At 29.3% G+C, this 12,169-nt stretch overlaps 2 protein-coding genes across 20 annotated transcripts in view; one reads left to right on the top strand and one right to left on the bottom strand.

The window, feature by feature from the left end:
* The window catches only part of LOC126866713 (uncharacterized), a 497,548-nt gene that overhangs the window by 162,535 nt on the left and 322,844 nt on the right, over positions 1 to 12,169 (top strand). The window lies entirely within an intron of this gene.
* Positions 1 to 12,169, bottom strand: part of LOC126866417 (trichohyalin-like) — a 148,696-nt gene that overhangs the window by 84,071 nt on the left and 52,456 nt on the right. The window contains exon 1 of one of the 2 annotated variants that reach the window (XM_050619989.1): positions 8,264 to 8,488. The exons of the other annotated variant lie outside the window; for it this stretch is intronic. The gene's annotated coding sequence lies outside the window, so the exon portion shown is untranslated. Of the gene's footprint in view, positions 1 to 8,263; positions 8,489 to 12,169 lie in introns of those variants that run through there. 2 annotated transcript variants of the gene reach the window in all.

The following is a 12,169-nucleotide window of genomic DNA, read 5'->3' as shown; positions in this document are numbered from 1 at the left end:
ATAATTTTTATTTTTTACATTATTAGTTAAATTAATTTCAATTTCGTTTAGCTTTCTTCCATGGGACATTTTATATAAACAAAAATATAACACGATAATTATTACTTTTAATATTATACGCTTAATAATATATATTTGACATCGAAACGCGCACTGATCACTTTGCCTGTTTGAAGGAAGCTGTCATATCATAATTTTGTCGTAGCTATAAGAACATGACATGGAACTAAACAGAGTAATATACCATACAAAGAACACACTAACTTTAGTGAAATACAATTTCTTATTATATTGTTACATATCTTACAGTTTTGTCATGGATTGCATAACTGCAATGTAAAGGCATTAAATTTATTTCTGTACCTAAATCGTTTTTATTGGAAGAGGAAGAAAGATATATTTAAAAGATTTATATTTAAAGAATGTAAAAGTTTATTATTTTTAATTGACTTTGAGTTGGTCTTCTTTGGTTTATCCAAATTACTAGAAAGTGAAGTCGCCTTCTTATTGCAGCAATGCCTTCAATTATCATTATATCCAAAATATTATTCAAAATGTGTAAGAATAACCAGGTATATATAGCATTATTTAATTTATTAGCATACCATATCGAAGAAAATCATCTATAACATGCATGAAGTCAAATAATAACAAATACCATGATAACATGCAGGTCAAAATCGATCAAAATCATACAGGACACATATACATAGACAAGAAGAAAATTAATTTTGTTATACTACATTGATGAGATTATTATTATGACATTCAATATACGAGTTTTTCATAGTTTAATGTTTCAAATGAAATAATCATACTTAAAGGTTTAAATAATTTCTTAATCATTTCCCGGATTTATTTAGGTTTTCTTAAGTGTTTTAATACTTATAAACGGGGATATAAGTATATAACACCTCAATGTTGAATAAACTTTATTGTTAGAATTGTATTTCGCTTTTAAATTTTACAACAAGAATGAAGAATATTGGATGTTTTGTATGGTATTATGTAATTCGATGACTTGAGTTTTTTTGCATAATTAATATTATTAGTGACATTTCATAAATTATATATTGTGAGTTATTAGTAGATACTAATAAATTTTCTTGTATAATAGTAACAAATCTGTTAATAGTGAATGAAATTTTGCAAATTATAAATTACCTGATTATTTCATACGACATAAAATTGCAAAATTATAAAAGGGAAGCCTGTCTCTTGTAATATCGTAAAGTAGTTTGAACTAAAGATCGGTTGAAAATAGAAAAAACCGTGTACGTCGTCCTTCTGTGGTTCGTTTACATTTAAGAGCGCCTATGTGACTAAAATCACCAAGTTCTTACATAGGTATGAGAAAAACAATAGACAACGTTAGATCAGAAGGACGGTTTCGTGTTTCAAGGTAGGACGACCGAAAGGTCAGAGAGTGCGAGTCGAAAAGTGTGTGTGTTGCGAGAGTCAGAGCTAATCGAGTCGTCGAAGAGTGGAGTCGTTAGAGTTAATCGAGACACCGAAGAGTAGAGTCGAGAGAATTGATCGAGTTGTTAGAGAGAGAGAGAGAGAGAAAGAGTGTTAGATTCGTTGTGACGAGAGTGGCCAAATAACTGTAAAGTTATTTGATATAGATACGAGTATCACATTTAGTTTCAGTTAAACAAACATCGTTTCTGTCCAATTTATATTTGTATATTCAATTTAATATTAATAAATTGTAAGCAATCGGCAAAAATTTATATCTTTATTTTCCGATATTACACTCTACATATATAACTTCCAACGTGTCGATTCATTAATATTATTGATCGATAAATTGCTGTGCAAGAGAACCCAGGGATTACAGATACTATTAAGACATGCTTAAAAATATAAAAAGACATGAAAGTGAGAGTTGAGGATAAAAACGTTGGGCTATAGTTATTACATAGTTCTATGAGAGCGTTCGATAACGTGCAGAAGGAACAACATATGGTATGTGAAATAACAATATTTCGCACTTGTCACGCCGAGATGCCATCGAAATTCAATCTGCTGTTCGAACGAACAACGCCTGGAAATCGAGTTTGCGGCTGAACGATGGTAGCAAAACACTATAACGTGGCAATCAAACGGGTGAAGAAAAAGGAACGACGGAAAACGAGGGGAGGACCTTTCTTGGAATAGAACGTCGTCGTTCTTTTATAGTACTTGAGTTAGTTACTAAAGCTGAAATATTTTCTATATAAATGAACCGAATATATAGTGTCCAAAAATTTTTCCAATACCGACGTTGTTTTGGATTATGGGAAAAATTCTTTTTTATTAATCGTTAAAAATAGAAATATATTTTTGAAGTGATTTTATAAAAAAGAGGCGATACACTAAAATTTAAAAGGTATGAATCTATGAAATCTATATTATATTATACATAGCACATTCTTGATTAAAAATGTGAAGGACAATCTTAGTTCTTTCTATTTCGAAAGAATCCAAAGAACGTTTCGAAAAAATCTAAAAACCTGGTGGGAAATAGTCATAAAACGTAAAACGGTATCCGTGATAACGGCATTTATAATACATATACTAGGTATCGATGTTAAGATTGTATTGTATTGTAAGATTGTCAACAAGGCTACAATTATCTTTGATAATCAAGAGTAATGCAATTAAGAAATTGTTATATCTGATACATCAAACATCCCTTATCTTCTTCCCGACAAATCTGTCTATGGATTTTACTAATTTCGTAAAGCAATAAAATTTAATTGAGTTACTTAAATAATTATATAAACATTCAATACACGTGAAAAACTCCATAAAACAATTATAATTAAAGTTACTTATACATATGCAATTAGAAACTTAGATTATACATTTCATATAGATCATAAATTAATTAAAATGTCATATATAATCATAAATACCTTGAATGAGTATGTTAAATTTAAAACACTATCCTGTCGGTTAAATTCGCCGTTGCTTGTATGTAATAAATCATTCAATCTAAAATAACTGAAATTAACTAGTTTGCTCTACTGACACAAATGTGTAAGGACGACGTTTACAGGAAAGTATCAATCTTGATCACTTAAGTCAACCTATGCCAACCAACCTTTATGTTACATTATTATTTGTGTCAATTTTTCATAACATAATTCAATTTTCAATCAACACTATCAACTCTGTATCAAATTACGTGAGTTAAATATTAAAAAATCAATTAATGGCTATCGAATACATTTACTAGAAATAGAAAATTTATTTTTTAAGTATGTACACAAAAGATAAACATATGTAATCTTTGAGTGTTCAATACTACTGTAGTGTTCTACTATAAAAAAAATCACTCTGTAGAATCACTCTGTAAAAATCACTGTAGAACGAAATATTGTTAAAGATTGACTACTATATTCATTTTTTATTATTTTTTAACATAATATCACTTGCACAATTTCATGTTCAATTTCTAACTTTTCAATTCTAAATTTTAACTTTCCGAATTTTTGAAATATGTATTCAAATCTTCAAATTTTGTGGAATATTTTAACGAAAAATTAATTAATTCCTTGACTACTTAATTATTTTTTATTCTGTACGACAGTCGTTTATTGAAGATTTAAACAGTTTGAATTTGCTATTAATTAATTTATAAATAACTTATTGTTAATCAATTCTTATTTTCCAAATAAATACAAGATTTTCCAAAGAAATACATATATTATCCTTTATGCGAACTTCTGATATTTACAAATTCTATATTTTCGATATTTGTCGATCATTATCAAATTTATGTATTATATTGAATCCCTTCCTCTTGAATTTTTGCAATAAAATTAACTTATATAATTGTAGTATGTATTACTTATTCGATTTACTATTGTTCAAAATCAAAGAGTTCATCGGTTATCAAACGTCTCAATCAGTACCTATAATCAATTAATATCTATTAATTTAATGACAGAAATACACAACGTAATTGAAATGACACGATCGTAATTTTCATTTTTAATTTGCCCCGATAAAACGACATCTGTCGAACACTTGGATGAAGAAATAGATGAAAATGAAAAAGAGAAGTTCTCGATTTATATGCTTTTATAAGCGAGAATGATCGTTTCGCACAAAATTATTATCACAAGGTTGTCACGTTCAACAGGCTATTAATTATACTTTTCATCACAGCTCCCTCAGTGAAAAAGAGAAGGGTATGAGAAAGTGAGGCTGATCTTAACAAGACGTCTACAAGGAGGCTTGCTTCCTGCTCGACTAATTTGCCTCTCTGGCAATTCCCTTTGAGACCAGTTTCGCCCGGTCATTCGTCTGTCCGTTCGAATTTCCACTTAAATTGGCTGACTGCCGCGGTAAATCTTCGCGCTTCAACCTAGAATTCTAATTTTCAGATGAGCCCGATTCGAGTTCTGACTAATTTGCCGGCTGCTCGATGATTGGACTACGTTAAAGCTAGATCCGGTTACGAGAAAAAATTGACTATCGGTACCATTTGATGTCAGTGAAGGTTTTATCAACATTGAATCTGGTGTTAGAGAGTTTCGGATTATCAAGTTGTCAAGTTGTTGTTAATGAGAATTAATTAATTAGATTCTTACGAAATGTGGTTGTTGAAATGGTAATGATGGTAAAGAGAATAACTTTAATATTCGGAGACTATGCAATTATTAGTTCGATGCATCGTAATAATGTTCGCAATGAAAAGAAAAATGTAATTGTAAACTGTATTACTATATATGGTCTAGTTAAGAATAACATAAATATTCTTTATATGCATAAAGATTAATATATTAAGTTTTATTCGTGTAATGAATTTATTGACTATTAGAGGTAAATAAAACTTTCATAGTTCTTAGTAGTCGAAAAAATAAAATGTTAATAGCCTGTGAAATATATATTTTACTATTACCACAATTTTCTTAGATCCATTTTATATACATCACATTTTTGTAATACTTGAAGTTTTATAAAGTTCTGAAAGAATTCTAAATTACTTACTTCTATTTCGTTATGCAAATTTTAAACTAAGTAAAAGGTTTTTTTAAATATAAATCGAAATATTTTTAAGAAATTTAAAAATGAAATTTCATTGGATATTAAATGGATGTATTGATACTGTGGGCACTTAATTTCGTATAAAACTCTAAACTATTAATAAAAATAAATTTCTAACAGTTAAAAGCAATAAATCGATAACAAGAAATTCCGGTAATTATTTAGAAAGCCGATGTGTTCTCGATTTCGATGATTTTTTAATATATTATAAAAATCAACAGTTTTAACAACTTTTCTCTATACATGTTACCGCCACACTCTCTCAGTTTTCGAGATATTCGTAAAAAAATGTTGGTGTCACTACAGTGAATTTTGTCTATAATTGTACATTTACGACAACGCATGCATCAGTATTGATTACCGACCGCCGGCTTAACCCAAACCTAATTTTTATCTTTTGTTTATAGCTCATGTAAACGGAGATTAAGCGAGGCGACAAACGTATCGGCTATGCTTGTGGCTATATCATAGATAGACACATATGGGCAGAATTTATTATAGTGATACCGGCAGTATTTTACCAATATTTTGAAAATTAAGAGAATGCGGCAGTAAGTGTGTCAGGAAAATTTGTCAAAGGTGTCGATTTTTACAACATATTTAAAAATCATGGAAATCGAGAACGCATCGGCTTTTTACATAATTGCCCAGTTAATAATACCTTAACAATGATTTAACTGAAACTATCCATTAACTTATGTATGTAAAAAAATATTCACCCCTCGTGCTATTCTCTCTTCTTCACAGAAACTCGCCATTGAACCTTTAAAGTCCATAAATCTAAAATAATTATTTTCCTCTATCTGCCCGGTAACATCGTGTAACCTCTCTAGTTGAACGACTTACGAAAGCAAATCTTCGTCATGTGCTATCTCGACTGACATAAAATGAGTGGCGCGGCATTAACCCTGGCTGAAACTGCACGAGTAGCGTATGCAAAATAGAACATTAGCATGATGTGCCAGAACACTACATATACTTTGCATGGTCTGCTATTCCTCTCATATCTGGATTCTCTGTCTCTCGCTGCCAATGCGTTACTCTAGACTAGGGCATATTATGCAATGACACCGTTGCAAGGACATCAGTCCCTTTGGTAACAGTGGGCTGTTAGCTCGTAAATGCGCGTGTAAACACGCATCGAGAATTCTCGATTTTCTGAGAAGTTCATTTGTAGTGTGGGTCAATCAAACAACGTTTCTTGAAAAAGACCTCGATCGTGTTCTTTTCTTCTTTCAAAAGGGGAATGAGTATTTGTCACACTCGTGGAAACTGGTTCAACGGTGGTTCGCGATGTCTTTTTGTTTCTGATATTTAGGTGCTTGTTACCTCATTTTCGATATCTTATCCTCAGGTAATTTAGTTTATCTAGTTAATTCAGTCTAATTAAAATTTATCTAGTTAATTATTAGGAAGTAAATTATTATAGTTTCATGATTTACTAATTGTTAATGCACCTATGTACTTGCACTGGTATATTTACTGTTTATAAATATTTTTGTTGAATTAAGTTACAAAAACTACTTCTTTTTAATAAGTGAAATTGTATAGAAGCAATGAACATAAGGAATATGTAAACAAAAGAAACACAAGAATGCGATCCATAATAAGTAAACACATACCTAGCCGTAAGAATATGTGAACATTCATAAATAGTGAAGGGAATATTAATAAAATAATAGTTATCTAGTGAATATTATTGAATTAAATAAATGAAGATATAGGAGTAAAATTAATATTTCTAACTTAAAATTTTAGCTTATACAAGTCTTGTTCAATATCCAATACAATTCAATAAAAAATTAATAGAAGATAAAATTGAGATTAATATATTAACTTAATATAAAAATATGTGAAGAAATATTCGATAAAAAATTATATACTCTATTTTGTAATTAGTTCTTTTGAAGTATAACTTAGTGATTGCATTTGATCTTATATATCGCAATGCGAATGTATTTAAATATATTATAGATTACTACAGTTAATAAGTTATATCATTATAATTGTATTATATATAGATGATACTATATATAATGCTAGATTTTACCTAATATACCCCATAATACGAATTAAAGTTAATTACAGTTGAACTTCCCTGTTATTATCTTAGTATCGACTATCTTATTATCTAAATATGTTACTGAATGATATATATATATATATATATATATATATATATATATATATATATATATCATTAGATTAGCAATAAAAAAATTTTTTTAATCGTAATATTGACTCTATTTCTTGAACTCGTTTAATGAATTCACTCAACCTTGAAGGACTTGTAAACAAACGTGACGCGAACACTGTTTCTAATCAGAGACTTTGATAGAAATCTAACAACTGTGCTTTGTTGCAAAGTTTCTTTCCATACTGTAGAAATTATACTAGATATCTCGTCACTCTATTTGTTGCGCAAATTGTATCTAGTACACAGCACATATGAAAGAAATATCACGTAAATAGCAATCTATATAACTAATACATTTATTTCAACTGCACGGTATATTTTTATCGTTACTTTCATATAAAATTGATATTATGGTGTACATATAATAACATAGGAGAGACGTAGTATACTAATTGTTAGACTTTAAAACACTTTAAAACTATAAAATAGTAATAAAACTAAAGGACAAAGTACTGAAATTAAAGAAATTAAAATTCAGATGCTTTAACGTACAAACAGAAAGCAATTCAATACAGTATACCATATTATGTTAAACAATTAGTACAACTTAGTAGCAGATAGAATATGAGACATAAGTACCTAATTAAAAAGATATTACTATAATATTACGTGTATAACATATTTCGTCATTTACTATCATTAGTGATATTATTCTTCTTAAAGTATCATCGGTAATATAATCATATAATACTATTTGCTTCATAATACTTCTCCTTCACTCTTTATCCCTACTATTCCTTTTTAAAATAGACAGTGTAAGGGATTCCATTATCTGATTAATATATTAATTTATTAATTCAAATCTATCATATAAACTTTCAATGATCTATTTGTATCTTTTTGTACGTAACAATTTGTCAAACAATTTAATTATGATCACGTCTCCCATTCTCTAATCCATTATTTTTCAAACAAGTAATCTTAAATCTTTGAACGTTAATATATCTCAATTACAAAGTGAATGAATGAACGATTAAATTTGCGTATGAAAATATTCAGCATGAAAAAAAAGTGTTCAGTCCTTACGCTGTGTTGCCGTAATAGCTGCACTGGTTACGTGTCAATAAAAGGCGATTCAGAAGCAATTGCTTGTAAGGTAAAGCGTTTCTAAGCGATCTAAGTCGTAGACAACGGTAACACGTCGTGCACTTGCACTTTTTAATGCCAACGTATTGTCTGGCTCGTGCATACGCATCGTGTGCGCCATCGAAATTCAAAGCACGTGGTAATGATGTTTGAATGCCAATGGATTGGTAGATCGATCACTTGTGCAACATTGACACAAAAATAAATTGGCCAACTGGCGAATGAAAATGGAGATGTACGCATAATAAATTCTCCTGTGATTGTTCTTATGATCATCATCTGTCTATTAAATAAATACAAACGTACAACAAGATATTAATTAACATCGTGCCATGAGATGGCTCGTCGATTGCTCCGCTATGTTCTAAAATTCCAGTACGTCCTTGTGATGATTCTACGTTGGATACGGGTTGATTGGCTGATACTTAACAATTCCAATTACCAATCAGCGTATCTAACCGGTGTCGCCCTTAACATGCCTTTCTCCGAAAAGGATAGGTACCAATATGCAATCGACGAAATTATGCACCGTTACGAAATGTACTTCAGGTTCTACTTTTCGATTATTGAACTGTTACAATCAAATTTATCTTTCGGAAACTCCTGGTTCATGTAAAAGTTTTTACGATATTTGGAACGAGAGACACGGATTTCTGAAAACTCTAGCGATCACATCGGATCATTTCAACTACCTTTTCCAGAATGTTCTTTGACGAGAATTAATGAGAATGTACTTTGATAAGACACTATATGAGAATGCTACATTCAAAAATAGCTTCACTTCATTATTGTGTCATATGTGGTAATAACGATGGCATCGATAATTTGAAATAAACTACGTATCATAATGTAAAGCAATTGAGAATTGTTTTCGGCATTTATTTTTGTCTAAATAATTTTGGCAAACTGTAAAACGTTACTTTAATTCTTAAGTAGATGGATACAGTTGTTGCAAAAAGTATTTATACGGATTCCTTTATTACAAAACTACTTCTTTCTGAATTTATACGTTTCGTTCTTATAATGTAACATTTTTGTAATCATCTGAAAATACTATTAAGCGATACGCAAAGTAATATACTTCAACCTAAACAATTCGTTCATAAATGCTAGAGTAATGATAAATGTTACTGTAAATCATGTTTCTTAGAGAAGTTTAAATTATTATTTTATTATCAAAATGTAGTAGAGAATTTGAATAATTAGGCTATAATAGTTCTATTATTAAATATTTTAATTGTAAAAAAATTTGACAAACAAATATATTTCCCTGAACAAAATAGTATATTAAGATTTATAACACAATAACTTGATACATAAATAAGATAGTCAAATAATCGGAAAAACTATTCATTTATGGCAATGTCTATAATACAGATATTTGTAATTAAGGATTAACCCCTTGTAATCGACATATTTTTCTAATCGTACTATCAAGTGGCGACATCCGACCGCAAAGGATTAAAATTTCTACGATTAGTAGATAATAATATGATGTTTTGAGTTCAATATAATGTTGATTTATTTATTAAATTTTTCTATCGTACAATGACAGAATTTTCATGCTCTATGAACAAAAATTTTTAAGATTTAGTAGATCGTATTTAAATTTTAATTTAGATATTTCAGTATGGTAAGCTTACATCAGAAAGAATTTTTTATCATACTGGCCAAAGTTTACTTCGACTATAACAGGTTTTGTTAGGAAATCTTACATTATCTCTGGATATGCAGTTACGTATAACACAGAGTATTGTGATATACTTAAAGCTATAAAATTCTTTCATGTTTAGTAACTTTACCTTGAATGTAATATTTAAAGTGATAATTCAATATAATATCATAATTCAAGGTGAAGTTACTAAACATGAAAGAATTTTATAGCTTTAAGTATATCACAATACTCTGTGTTATACGTAACTGCATATCCAGAGATAATGTAGGACTTCCTAACAAAACGTGTTATAGTAGAAGTAAATTTTGCGCAACATGGTAAAAGCTTCTATAGAGTTACCGCATTAACAAATATTATGTTAAAGATTTAAAAATACGAATTAACGTTATTGGCTTTTCATTCGATGCAATAGTTAAAGGAACACTATTAAGCATTAATGAACAGGGCCAAGAGCACCGACTTTTTCCTAAATCACCAAATATTACATTATCAGATATTTATTTATTAAGAACTTTAGAAAAAGTTGTCGAATAAAAATGAATACGTGTTAGAGATTAATGTACAGTATTCATAATGCATTTATTAAAGTAAAAGAAATTTTCTACCTTTTAATCGTTCAACGCTACATTAATAATAGTAAAATATCTCATCCTGCTGCAGTGCAAGAAATATTCTCTCCACATGTACTACTCTATGTATATAATAGACAGATATACACAATATCATCGAATTTCATCATCCAATTAGGGGCAATTTAAAAACTAGTTGATCAGTACAAGAATTACTAGATTACCTAAAATGTTCCAAATTATATAATAATTTATAATCGTAGCTTTTAATTTGTATGCATTGCCAACAGCTTTTGCAAGCAGATACTATAGCTATAGACGATTGAAGAAAAAAAGAAATTTCTGATATGATAGATACAATTTTTTATCTATTTCATTTTTCTATTCGTAAGAATGACCAATAATTTCAAATGAAGTCAAGGAAAATATCACAAATCATTTCTGCGCTATATCAGATAAAAAGCAATCTATTATTATTTCATATTTATGATATAACATTTTAACAAAATATTCATGAACCTATATTGGCACCATTTAGCGGTAAAGGCCTATAGAATATCCTGTATAGTATACACAAATACATGCAACGCAATTTGATTTAATAATAGAAATTATCCTATGAAGCAACTTATACAGATTGATACAAAAGGAGAATTACCTAATTTTAATAATGCCATAATTTTCCATTAATTTTATTAATTGGACCTCAATGTCCATAATTAAGAATAAACATATATACTAATGTGTAGGTAGCGCCAAAATATAATTTCGCTTATGAGCGAAATCAAAATATCTAACGTAAACAATAACAAAGCATATACAGATTTTAGTACATTAAAATTGTGACTTCATAGAAGAAAAATTTAATAATATTCTACTGTAGTAATTAATTACTTTACTAACATATTTAACAAAATATAAGTAATAATAAAGTAAAGTATTAACATACATAATAAACTAGACACAATACGTAACTACATTTGCAAGATTTAATGCACTAAAATCTGTTCATTCTCTAGGAAAGCGGTAGTGGACAAATATCGGAGTCAGTACAATCTCGTTCGTTCGATACCAGTTAATTATCCGGAATTACGTAACGCGAGGAATTCTGATCGATACTAGGACGAATTTTGGGGCATTTGCTAAAACCAGACAGCCGAGAACGAGGAAAATAATCGAATTATACGGACAAGCACGCTTCAGAGTGACCGATTAATTCAGTCGTTACAGTGTTCCGATATATATCGTACACGAGAAAACGTGTACCTATTCAAATTCATTACTTTTGTACAGATTTAAAGAGCATAAATTACAATGAGATTCGATCTTAATTGCGAAAACTTAGGATAAATTCATGACGTGAATGAATTCGCCACAAGTAAGTCGTTGTAACTCATGAATGTGGATATTTAAATTATTATATGTATTTATACAGAGTCTTCGAACACCAGGCTTGATTTCATGATAAATCGCCATAACGTAGAAGGGTTGAATGTTGGGATTGAATGTTTATGAATTATTTTATTCTAAGTAAAACGTGGCTTAAAATATTTGTCTCTGAAACGCGTACATAAATAAACAAGAACAAGATATATAAAGTTT

This window comes from Bombus huntii, chromosome 1 (assembly GCF_024542735.1).
Source record: "Bombus huntii isolate Logan2020A chromosome 1, iyBomHunt1.1, whole genome shotgun sequence".
Lineage (NCBI taxonomy): Eukaryota > Metazoa > Arthropoda > Insecta > Hymenoptera > Apidae > Bombus > Bombus huntii.
This window is presented reverse-complemented; position numbering and strand designations above follow the sequence as displayed.